The 13,842-nt window shown below is 35.4% G+C and overlaps 1 protein-coding gene across 4 annotated transcripts in view; it reads left to right on the top strand.

Moving 5' to 3' along the window:
- The window catches only part of LOC149798644 (FERM, ARHGEF and pleckstrin domain-containing protein 2-like), a 290,202-nt gene that overhangs the window by 94,162 nt on the left and 182,198 nt on the right, over positions 1-13,842 (top strand). The window contains exon 1 of one of the 4 annotated variants that reach the window (XM_089957480.1): positions 1,333-1,397. The exons of the other annotated variants lie outside the window; for them this stretch is intronic. The gene's annotated coding sequence lies outside the window, so the exon portion shown is untranslated. Of the gene's footprint in view, positions 1-1,332; positions 1,398-13,842 lie in introns of those variants that run through there. 4 annotated transcript variants of the gene reach the window in all.

Raw genomic sequence — 13,842 nt, 5'->3', positions numbered from 1 at the left:
TTTGGAAGAACATTTCATCGCTCCAGATAAGCAGTGTGTTTACATGTTTTATGCAGTCAAATTGAATAAAAATGCATACATACATTTTTGAATGGGTTCAAGTTACACAAAACAATTTAATTTCATAGCATTTAGGCCAAATTTGTCAACAAATTGTAAACATTGTACATATTTTATGATGATGCATTTGACTGAATAATCTGGACATTTCAGGCAAGTTTAAAGTGATGTATGCTCATCTGAAACAACTGCACTTCATCAATGTCAGAACACCTACACAACAGAGCAGTATGATTGAACACACCATACATTAGTCTTCAAGGTCACTAGGATAGTGCTATGTTAATGAAAATCTTGACCTCCTATAAAGACTATTTGTTTTGAATGGCCATTTTCTGTTTTCAGAAATGTGGTCTCTCAAGACAGGTGTAACAATATTTTAGATTTGAGATCGGTTGGAAAATGGCAATCACTTATAAAACAAACTCTTGAGAGTCATTTATTTGAAATTGACTTTTATACAGTTTGCAAATAAATTTTATGAAAGTGAGGGCATGCGATGGCACATCCCTTGCAGAGTGTGCGATGAAACCTGCTTTATCGAATATCTTTTTTTTAAAGACACCACAGGAAGGATGGCAGAGTTGAATCCCTTAATTTTGATTATACTGTACTGTATCTTTCACTTTAATATAAAGGACACCTCCATAAGAACAAGATCTTGTGGTCCCTTCATATTCCATTATAGAAAGGTTTCTTTTTATGCCTACTCTCTGTTCATCTGAACACATATTTAATAATGTGCTAAGAGTCATGCATCATTGTGCATGCAAACTAAACAGATCAGCAGAAACATAAGGTCCCAACATTTTTTATAGAAAGGGCAGGGACCTTTAATCTGTTTTAAAAATATAATTCCAGACCTTTCCTATTCTGCATGTAGTTTACAGTAGATAATTTTTGGCTAACATAATCTTCTATGATGATTCAGTGGTTGATGGGCTACAGATCATACAGCTTAAAAGAACATGGACTTACTTTAGAGGTAATATGGTAAGATCACTGAGTTATGTTCATCCTGTTCCTTTTCAGTGACCTCCCCTGCCCCATGCCATTATATTGCTTTCTCCTGGGTGTGTAGGAATCCTTAAACAGCAATCTCCACTGTCTAGGTATGCAGATGATTAACATAAAACTCTTAACCTAGATACCAAATTAAACATGGGAAAGTCCCCATGTGTAAATTCAGTGTAGGACTAGTCACTGCTAAGATATGTGTAGGATTGCTTCCTCTGTCAAGTGGAGTGATTTATAGTAATTAATATTTGGATACTTGGATATTACTTCACTGTAGTGGAGCTTACATTTTACTTGGTGAAGACAGACACATGCTAATTGTAAGTACTGTGCTTTTGTGTATCAGTTTTAAAATTGAAAAATTCTGTATACACTGTTTGTTAGTAATATCCATTTGTATACACCAGGTATTATATGATTATTTTTTCAGTCCATCATGGGTCTGCTACCAGATTCACCTCTGAACAATAACTAGATTTGTCCACCAGCTTGTTACAAAGCTTGAATGGCTTGCACTTGGTTAAGGAAGAACCCATATATTTCAGTATCAAAATTCAAAGGTCAGTCATATTGACTGAAGAAAGAAAAATGGTTTCTCCAGTTTACCATTTTAGTTACCAAATTGTGGGCTTGTAAATGAGGTAAAGATGGACACTGGATTTTGGGGTGAAAAGGACTAAGTTTAAGGTCACAAAAAAGGAAAGAAAATGGTTTTTATGCAATAACTAAAGTTCTTCACTATCTTAAGTTGCTGAACATCGTTGTTGGCTTTCATTTAGGGTAAGAAAGATGCCTATCAATTTTGGGGTCAATAGATCAAAGGTCAAGGCCACTGATTAGCACAATAACATTAGTTTTCACATATTAGGACCAACCTTTTTGGATGGCTTCCACTTTGGTGTCAGGAAGAAGCCTATTGACTTTGGGATTGAAAGATCAAAGGCAGATGTCACTATGATTGAAAGTTAGAATATAGTTTCAGCACAGCAACATATCTACACATAAAGTCCCCTAAATATAAAAATCGAAGGTTAGTATTGTTCCTTTAGACTTGTGAAGCCAACACCTACAGGCTTTTTGTCTGTTATCTTGACCTTGGATCCCAAAATCAGTAGATTTTTTTTCTTTACCCCATGTGCAAGTGATCTACAAAGTCTGGTCTAGACTTTGTAGATGACTATTGATTTTGGGATTCAAGGTCAAGATTACAGACAAAAAGCTTGTTGGTGTTTGCTTTATAAGTCTAAAGGAACTATAGTGACCTTCAACCATTATTTTTAGGGGACTTAATGTGTGCCAAGTAGGCACATTCATCTTTCTTGCCTCTTGGATTAAAAATAAAGCTCAAGGGCACTCTAGGTAGCCTAGAATGAATATTGCTAATGGTTGTAAATCCTGCCCATTCCAATGTACTTTTCTTATTCATTTGAGAGACCTATTTACAGTCAAGTAGAATTATAAAATACGGTACAATGTATAAATTGCAGTATTTTTCTTCACATGAAGATGACTATCTTTGAACCGCTTCAAGCTCATGTTACTTGCTTAACTGATCTTTCGTTTAATGTCACTACCAGACCTGATGAATTACAGAGGAGACATTGAATAATAGGAGCGATTGTTGTTTATATAATGCCGCCATGTAAGATTGGTTTCTGTTTACATGTACTTATTATTGACCAGTTGTGCTTTGAATTGGAAAGTTCACATAGGCCCGGTATTACAATGGTTCATTTCTGCAAGAGGCTTCAGTATGTACCAAGTAATTTTAGGACTTGACATTTTCAAAAGCGAAAGTACAAAATGGTTGAAACTACTATTAATTTGATACAACTCGAGTGTATAGAATGCTTTTTGTAATTATTGATCCACTGTCATATGCATGCAAACTGTGACATGAAGTGCATATTTACCCTCATCGTCACAAGCCATGGGAGATATAATTCACTATGTTCCTTTATCACCAATAGCTGCCGTGTGAAGAGATTTCCTTGTTTTGCACGAATATGCATAAACCTGCTTAACCAATCACTGTGAGTACAAGCAAAATCTTCTCCGCATTGTTACCCAACATGACCTTTCACACTGTTTGAATAAGCCAATCAGTTTCTCGTTCAAACACAACTAAAATAATGGGCATGTTTATTTTTATATTTAGAGATTGTTTCATTGTTGACAGTATATATTTGTTTATGCAAAATTATGAAAAATGAGTAAATCTCCAAACAGCCATTGTGGGTGATCGAGGAGCATAGTGGATTGTCTCCAGTGGCTTCTAACAATGGTTTGCCCTGTCCACATTATTCTGTATGACTATTATTCACTTCAAGCTTGCAGCTGAAACGTGTAGATGTATATTGTAAGATGGGTTTATTGAGGTTTTGTTTCCTTTATCTTTGATATTTCAAAGATGATTGGCTTAAAGTATTGATCTTTGGCGAAATAATAGATTGATCTGCCTCCTGAATCACTTGACATAATGACCTGTTAACCTCCAACAAACATATAGCATTTGGCAAGGAAATATTTTTCAGTTTCTGTGATATGTCTTTAACCAATTTACATAAATTATTCTGCAGTAGACATTATTTTTTTTAAATTTCAAGTTTAGATCTTAATAACTGACTTATTTCAGTAAATCATGAAAATCAGTTATGAAATTGAGAACATATTCATGTAAAAGGAAATTTCACTGCAGAAATGCCAATGTATAGAGTAGTCATATCTTTATAAATTTTAACTGGCTATTTTTTAGATTGTTTTAGAGGTACATGAATTACAAAAATATATACAAAACTTGTTAATAGTTACAGGTTAGAAGTATACTGTGATGCATAATTTTAAAGTTCACCTTAGTGAGGTTTTGATAACGATGTTGATGTCACTATGTAAATATGTGTGCTTCATTTATATTCAAAGTTCACCTCTGTAATGTGGAATTTTGGACAATCATGTATGTTGATGTAACCATTTGTGTTTGTATTTATTAATAATTAATATTATTACAGTTTTCATCCACCACCCCTCTTTCAGCTTAATTTCTTAAGGATAATTTTGGTTTAAATTGCTGTGCAGTTACAAAGAATATTATTTGCAATGTATGATTATAGACACTAGAGATTTTTGTGGTGTCTATAACTTTAATATCCCATAGGAACAGTGAGAAATATCTACAAATGATAACTTATATTTTTCTATCTTCATTATATCTTGACTAAATATTACCCCAGATCATCATGTTATATACTGATATACTTAATTCATTATAATAGAATTTTAATTCAAGATGTTGATAAAAGTGTAAACTCTGTGTATTTAAAACAAGCAAAAACAATTCTTCAGATAAGATACAATTTAAAGTGCAACAGGATAACTTGAAAAATGCCTGAATTGGTTCCCCCCACCCCCGGTCCTTCTTTTGTGGTTAATGTATCACAGTTTGGTCAGTTAAATTTTGAGTCATTAATGGAACTCGCTGCACACTAAAAAATAACTTTATTTCTTGAGTGACATCTATGTCTGTCGCATAGGTATGATATGCAGCAGTTCCATCTGAGGCCATTATGGTATTGTACCCATTAACACATTAACCCCTGGAGGTTTTGTTGTTTTTGCCTGAAATTCGAGTAGGAAACACATTTTGAAAGCTATTTCTGATAACATCCTAAGACATCAATTTCCAGGTGATTTCCCAATAACCGAATGCCTAGTTGTGTTAGAAACATCGTTTTTCATTGGCTATTTGTATCTCATGAGCAGAGGAGTAAAAGTTGGGAGTTATTTTCATATCAAGACTGCTCTTTATTCCAAATGCCCATCTTATCCTACTTTTTGCAAAGGTTCATCTGTCTGTTTGCAGTTCATACCGATCTGCCTTAAATCTGAGACCAAAAAGTAAAAAATCTGGACACAAAATCAGATTCCGACCATGGGCAAATTTTGAGTGGAGAAAAATTGGGTCCAAAAAATGAGGTTTTTCCCTCTGTATTTGGTAGTGCAACTAGAACTTACAGATTATTTGGTATCATTGTAGAGCTACATCTGTTTACCTTTCTATAATACCACCCACTTTAGTGTATCATGCATGACCTTGATGCTGCAGAGCTCAGCAGTAGGCTACTACCTCCTGCCACGTTAACTCGTCACCAGGGGTTAATGCGTTAATGAGATGCCAATGGTGATTAATATGATAACATGTAGACTTTAAACAGAATTCCACCTTTGGCCAAAATGACACTTTATTGTAATGATGTATTTTAGTGTTTTTAAGTTTTTCACAGTATTGTGGGCTTTCTTGCCTCTGTGTTCATAGACTGTTTTGTACCAAAAGTTAAGTTGCCATGTCATTAAATGGAAGAGGTAATACCTGAGTCAGTCAGTCGGTAGTGGTTGGTGATCACTCCTGCATGAAACTAAGCTTAAACATAGTGTTACATTTAATGACATTATTTGTTAATGATAGAAGGCAGTGCATTCAATTGTAGCTATCCTTGATATGTAACATACAGTGAAAATAGTCTCTGGAAACATTGCCACTAAATACAGTTTGGTGGGGGCATTGGGTTGGGTTGTGTAGGGGTGTATAGCCATTCCCTGTTTGCTATGATGAGTCATTTTTTCTTCTGTGGTAAGGTGTGAAAAACCAACTGTCTTAATCTCTATGCAAAAGTGTGTTCAGTACGGTAATCTCATGGCCCTCTGCTTTAAACATGGTAATTTTTTGTCACCTTTATGGTTTGAGATTTAGCATTCTGTCTGCAGTGACCTTGTATTGTTGTTATACATTTAATAGTCTACAATAGCATAATTTGTCTTGCATACATGTATAGTATGTATTCAAACCAGCCTACCATAGTGCATACTTTTGACAGCTCTTATCAGTGAGGAAATGCAAATCGACTTCTGTTCATTCCTTAATTTGGGATCCAAATTGGACTTTTTGTTGTCCAGATTGAATTGGAATATTAAGGTGCAGCCTTTGCCAATTTATTACAATGTTAGATTGTTAGAAAGAATAGTGTTTCTAGCCATTTGCTAATTGATAATATTAAAAGATAACATTTACAGCTATACATGAATATAGTAATTTGAAGCATTTCTCCGTTATATTTAGATGACCTACATAACCAGACCTTGAGCAGGATCAGCAATGATTCATATGTTGATTTATCTACAATGTACATAATAAACTACATAGAGTGCAATCCATTTAGCACATCTAAATACATGCTGTATCTGTGTACAAATTCTTTGGAGTAATACCTGTAAATTTCTTTCCTGGTATTTAAGTATACATGTAACATTTTTCCTGGTATTTAAGTATATATTCATTCCTGGTATTTATAGGTTACTGCATTTGTATGGGAAAATATGAACGAGTTTTTCGGATGGATATACTGCATGACCTTGGGAGTACAATAGATCCATCCGACAAAACATCAAGAAACAAAGTAGCTGAATTTATGCTGTATTCAAAACTAGATACACAAGCGCAGATTCATCAGTACACAACAACATTATTAAAACTCCGCCCAGATAAATTTGAACTTTGTCGCACACTAAACATCACTTTGGAAAGAAAATGGTGTTTTGGTCTACTTAAAATTGAAATTTTGTATCATATTGTGAATGAACGTTTATTGCAACAACTTTTCCATTTAGTCTGGAATGAGCAGATTTTGGTATTTTTTTTGATTCTACTAAATTTCATGATGATGGCTGGATTTATCTATGTCAATTCTACATGAAGTACATCTGATTTCAGCAGCAAGGGAGCAGCGTGTTGTCATCTGCAAGTGTTTCTGTTCTGTCATTGAATGTTTGGAATCTGTCATAATGAGGGGAAAATATGAAGTCGTTCAATTGTAATTTTCAAAAAGATGCTATGGAATATAATGTTTATTTCATTTTGAGTGCAGTAAGGAGGATATATTTGCACTTGGAATGTAGTCGTGACTGTATGACCTCTGATGTCATTGACATGTAGGTTGCGAAAGTTGTGTAGTCACATGACTAGGAATGCAAATGGCCAGATCCAGGTCAGATTTCAGCAACGATGTACTTTTGTCTCATCTGTCAGCGGATTAAAGACATAATGAATGCTATGATTTGCAATTTCTGAGAAAATAAATCATATTCCTATCGATTTCATGCAGGTATATCTCAATGAAAGGTCGTTCAAGTTTGCTGAGCCGGTTGGTGTTGGCGAATTCCAACTTTTTGATAGGGAATGGACTCTAACCCTTCACCCCAACATAAATGTCCAAATATCAAAAATGGGGTGACAATGGTCAGAGGAGACTCAGACTAGGTGCTGCAGAAAACGCAGTTGTAATAGTAAAAATTGTTTTTGGGAAGGAATGCAGCTCTAATCACATGATTATAAAAATTTGAAATAAGAGCGACATCTGTTGGATAGTTTAAGACATAATGTGATTTATATTTTAAATGAAAATCTTTAATTTCCCAGTGCTCAAATGTTACTACTATGGGGCAAAGTTTTTGCACCACTGAATGAAGCATGGTATAAAAATACTTGACTGAAAGACAGCTCAATTAATAAACTTTTCGACTTGGCTGATATAATTATACATATTCACCATTTTCTCTCAATATGCATGCAGTCTTCATTTTGACAAGTTGTATAGTCAGCATCATTGTCTCTCAGTTTGCATTCAATTTGATTAATTATGTTGTCATTACCGTTACCTCCTGCTGCATTCAATATTCATTTTGATAAGTTCTCTTTGTGGATGCATACAGTAGGTGTATGAGGAATGGGTTTGTAACTAGATACCTTTTACTGATAGCTGGTGACTTCCTGAGGTTATATTTCTCTCCCGGAGCAAACATACAAGACATTTTATTATTGATCTGCAAAGAGTTTAATAATTTAAATTGAGGATCTTACTTGAGTGTTCAGTTCATATGAAATTTATGAAATCAGTTTTGCAATCCTTGGTGGATGAAAGATTGAAATAATACAGCAGTCTATAAAATTTCATAAAAGTAAGGTTCTGAGTGTGACATTTCAAAAGGATGCGACTTTTTCAATAAATTGGAATAAAGATACATAGTATTAGCCAAGAATTTTAATGGAAACTAGTAATATTGATTGTAATGGATGGGTATGGGCGCACCAATCTTGTGTATTATCCTAGCCGGAATATTATTTCACTATCGCTAAGGTTGTCTAAGTGGTTAGAGCATCAACCTTGAATGCAAGAGGTTGTATGTTTGAACCCCAGCCTAGTTATACCAAAGAGTTAAAAAGAAATGGTACTAGCAGCTGCCTCACTAATGGCGCTCAGCATTAAGAGGTGCTTGGACTGGCCAGCCTTGTGTCAGGATACAATTATTGAGTGGGATATGATGCTACATGCCTGTGGCAGTGCTTGGACTGGCCAGCCTTGTGTCAGGATAGTTATTGAGTGGGATATGATGATAAATGCCTGTGGCATGATGCCCCAGTGCTAGACATCACTATAAACTGCCACACTGCGGATGTCATAGTGATATGATTAAAAATGTTCTAGATACATTAAAAATGTATATCACATACACACATTATTTCACTACATAATAGGGGTGCTACAATATTATCAAAATATCGAGGGGTAGGGGTACACATTGGCACACATCTGTATTGCAATTTGTATCGGTACAATCCTTTCACAATGATATTTCACCAGTAAATGTACATTAGTTGGACTGGTAGTAACTAGCTTAATGCAAAACCTAATATGGAAATAAGAAATTTTACTTTAGCAAGTCAAACACTAGCCTTTTTATGGCAGAGTCATCAGTTATTTTCAATCATCCGTCTTTGAATATTGGCCCCAGTTTGTTTTCTGTATCCATTTCATCTGCTGTGTCCACACCATTCTTAAAAATTGGGTTTGTAAGCTGAAATCCAGTCTTTTAACCGGCATTGAAGCCTATCAATCTTTAGAGATCAAGCCAAATCTAATTTCAGGTTGTTGTTTTTTTTTTTTTTTTTTTGTTTTTTTCTTGTTTCATTATCCAAATCATAATTCTCATTTCTTACCTGAACATGACCCTACTCATTTCTTTTTAAATAAGGAGAAACACAGTTGGTGGAACATGTTGTTTGTTATAATAAAACTTTATTACTACATTGTTGTCATAATGGTAGCATTGGCAGCAATACATATCGATACGGGGCCCCGAGTGGCCGAGTGGTCTAAAGCGCTCTCTTTTACGGATCACTGCTATCTCACCTCTGTCTGCCTGGGTTCAAGTCTTGGTTTCGGCCAAAGTGGGTATGTGAGAAAGCTTGCCAGTAGCTTCTCGAGGGTCAGTGGTTCTTTCCAGGAATTTTCCAGGTTCTTCCTCCACCATTAATACTGGCCGCCATTCTAGCCTATCGTATGCTGAAAAATGGCATTAAACCCTACAACAACAACATATTGATACATATTGTTATACAGTCATCTGGATCTCGATATGTTGAATATAATTTCAGCTGGCAATACACACACCTACAAGATAACGTATCAAAATCTTAAATGGGTCAAATAAACTTCATATCAAAGCTGTCATGTGACAAGTGAAGATATCAGAATATTTGATGAGACCTTGAGCAAGTTCAGTTTTAATTTTTCCATAACATCATTAGCATGAGTTATTCATCCTCCAAACTTTGGTTTGCAAGAGTTATCCTTCCTCCTACGTTTGGTTTTCAAGAGTTATTTATCCTCTAGGCTTAGGTTTCTGCAAGATAGCATTACCAAGGTTTGCTAGAGTTAAACAGTATTTGGTATATGGCTTTATGTTGATGAGACCTTAATTGAGTTTGATATCCAGTGACCAATAATATCATTTACAGGAGTTAGGTTTTCATATTGCCAGCTTTCTTGAATTTTGTTTCTGCAACAGAACTTTACCAAGGCTTGCTGTTTGTCAACCAAACTTGGCATGGGGCTTTGTAATGATGAGACGAATTTTCAACTGATTTCCTGCATTTCACAACATCATTTACAGTAGTCATGCATCCTGTTTGGCTGTCCTTCTGACAGCCCGTGTGAACCCTTCCACCGACCTGTAACTCCTAACTTATTCATGGTTTTTTCTTTAGATTAGTTATTGAAATTTTAAAGTACTCAGTGATACTAGTGATGATCTTGAGATAACATATAAATCTTATAACATTTGGCCCTTAATGTTTATAGATATTGATGTATAGAGATGTCCTATTTCAAATGAAACTGTCTGTTGTTGAAGTGTCTTTGGCTTGTGCAGTTAATTAGGTCTTTTCACTACCAGATGTAATTCATGGGTTTGTCTTGATGGTTTAGCTCAGTATTTTACAGCACAGTAACACAAATAGGTTATTTAGTGCTGAGTCATTGAGTGCCTTACCAGGTAGGTGACCTGGTCTGATCTGATTGCTGGATTTAAACCCACACCCTTTTGATTGCCAGTTCAGCATACTAACTATTGTTCCAATGCAGCTCCCTTTTGGTGGAGTGTCATTTCTGTGCATCTGTCCTAATAGTAATCGACTGTACTTCTCTTATGGTGGAGTGTCAGTATCATTTCAGTGCATCTGTCCTAAACAGTTATCCACTGTAATTCTCTTATGGTGGAGCGTCAGTATGTTTCTGTGCATCTGTCCTAAATCTTAATCACCCATTTCAACAAGCAGCTTAGGTGCTTGTTGCCTAACAAGTGACATGACCATACTGGTACTGATTGCACAGTGAAGGACGGGTATTTTTTAAATGTATTGAAGGAGGATATGCATATCAGCAGAATTGAGAGATAAATGAAGGTAGGTCATGGTCACATTAGAGAGATATACAAATGACACCATATTTGTTCCATGTCTAATTGTGAAAAGCATAGATCCATGTTTGTTGCCTAATGTACTACATGTTTGCTTGAAATCATGGCAAGAATGAACAGCATAGACCCTGATCTGATTTGTACAACATTATATCTGGATCAGTCACATCTGCAGATGTGTTCATAATACAGAGCTGTAGATAAGAAGAATGTTTTATGTAGAAAAATTTGAGGAAAAACAATACAGATTTGTTAATGAGTTTGAATTAAGCAAAACTGATACTTTAAGCATTTAGTTAGACCATGTTTGACTGCTCCAGTGGCCTAAGTGGTTCTAGTGTCCGCCTCAGATGCAGGAGGTCTCGGGTTTGAAGCCTGGTTGAGTCATACCCAAGACTTATAAAAATGGTAATAGCAGCTGCTTTGCTTGGCACTGAGCATTTAGAGTTTAGTGTTAGGACTGGTCAGCTTGGTGTATGGATAATGTGACTGGGTGGGACATGATGCTACATGTCTGGCATGATGCCACGATGCAACAGCACTAGACATCACTATAAACTGCCACACTGTAGACATTGTAGTGATATGACTAACAATGTTAAAGCTATGTTAAAAATCTAAATCACACACAAATCACACAAACCATGTTTTAGAATGATGTATTTAATCGATATAAACTATGTTATCAGTACAAAGGAAAATGGTCTTGTTGATTCATTTATTTAAGTGACCACGATATCTTGTCAGTGAGAAGTTTTTATACCCCTAGCCACTGGCGAAGGTGCATTTTCAGTCACATGACAATTATTTATATATTGTCATGACATACTGTTTTGCAGCCAGTGTATCAGTCTGAACGTAAGCACACCAGTAAGAATGAAAAGGGAATTACAAGTGAGAATTAAAAAAAAACACTTCAGGGATATTCATAATATAAAGAATACCCTAGGGTCTATATCAGTGGTGTATAACCCCTGGACCGCAGGCCAGATCTGGCCCATGAACATGTTCTGCCCAGCCCTCAGGGCAAATTAAAGCAACACAAATCTGGCCCGTGAACAGTAATTATATTAAAGAAATTAGTGTTTGCAGCCCTCGATTGGTCTTAGAAAATGCAATCTGACCCTTGGCCGAGAAAGGTTGTGCACCTCTGGTCTATATACTTCAACCAATCTGACAACATTGTAAACTGTGTTCAGTATCAGATAACAGAAATCATCCAAATTGATGCAAAGCTATCTAGTATCAACATTGATCCAAAAGATTGAGATTTTTATTGGATTCATGATTTTCTACAGTTGGTACAGATCAAGACATCAATTAAAATAAGAGTCCAGGCATTCCTAACACTGTGCAAGCTCCAGATGTTCTGTGTACATTTTAAATTATATTACTTGATCATTATTATGAGAACAAACTCAGATTGAGTGATATAATTGAAGACTTCTTGAGTTAGATTGGGTCACTAAGCCATTCAATGAATTCCAAACTGCATGTTCGTCATTCTGATGATTACAACTCTGTCTGGTATGGCATGTTGGAGTTTTATGATGTTCACAAAATAACTCTGAATTTAAACACACACACACACACACACACCTAATTTGTTCTAAACTTAGGAGTACAAGTACTCATTTGATTAAATTCATATCTAGACCTCTGCCACTGTTCACTGTTCAGTATGGTAAATCAAAACCAGAGGCTTTTCAGGATCAGAATAGTGCCATGTCAGCATCTTCTATACCTGTATCAAGGCCTAATCAAAAGTCAAGTGTGCCAAAGTTATGATTACTTGTTCACCTTGTCCTGAATACATTGTTTCTGAACTAGTCCTATTTAAATTATCTACACACTGGTTTTGATACCTGTAATATTTGAAGATATCCCATTGATTTGGAAGAATAGTTGCATTTAATGACACTGGCTCTTCAGTCAGTTGTTGTCCATTGATTACAGTCGTTTAAATGGGTTTTCCTTTTGATTTATGTATAAATATGTTATTTCTATTGGCCATGTATCAGTGTATTTGTGCCAGTTTATAAAATGGAAAAATACTTATGTAGTATCCGTTCAAGGATTTTATATGTATGTTATGGAGAGTTGGTTTTGTTATATTTTTATACAAGAAAAGTTTTTATTAAACTGCATCACTAATCAAAACACTTTAAGAAAATTTGCTTCTCCATTGTTCTCCAACTGTATTATCAAGTCATGATGCAAAGTTTTTGATCATTCTTGTTATGCAGCAGTTGAGTGTATCGTGAGGTCTGTAGTTATGGATCCCAACTGCTGTGTCATTAAGCATTTTGGTATATAATGGGGTCAGTAGTTATGGGCTTAAACCAATGTCATTAAACAATTTGGTATATAATGGGGTCAGTATTTATGGACCTTAACACATTAACCCCTGGTGACGAGTTTAAGTGGCAGGAGGTAGTAGCTTAGTGCCAAGCTCTGTAGCGTCAAGGTCATGTATGATACACTAAAGTGGGTGGTATTATAGAAAGGTAGACAGATGTAGCTCTACAATGATACCAAAAAATTTGGAATTTCTTGTTGCACTACAAAATACAGAGGGAAAAACCTCATTTTTTGGACCCGATTTTTTTTCTACCCAAAATTCGCTTGTGGTCGGAATCCGATTTTGTGTCTGGATTTTAGACTTTTTGGTCTCAGATCTAAAACAGACCAGTATGAACTGCAAACACACAGATGAACCCTTGCAAAAAGTAGAATAAGATGGGCATTTGGAATAAAGAGTGGTCTCAGTACAAAAATAATGGGTCCGTTAAGCAAAAAAAAAAAGAAAAAAAGAACTCCATCTTTTACCCTTCTACTCATGTGTGAGCCAAATAGCCAATGGAAAACGATGTTTCTAACACAACTAGGCATTATGGTATTGGAAGATCACATGGAAGTTGGTGTTTTAGGATTTATTCAGAAATAGCTTTCAAAATA

This window comes from Sinohyriopsis cumingii, chromosome 5, assembly GCF_028554795.1.
Source record: "Sinohyriopsis cumingii isolate HCF-2022 chromosome 5, ASM2855479v2, whole genome shotgun sequence".
NCBI classification, from domain to species: Eukaryota; Metazoa; Mollusca; class Bivalvia; order Unionida; family Unionidae; genus Sinohyriopsis; species Sinohyriopsis cumingii.
This window is presented reverse-complemented; position numbering and strand designations above follow the sequence as displayed.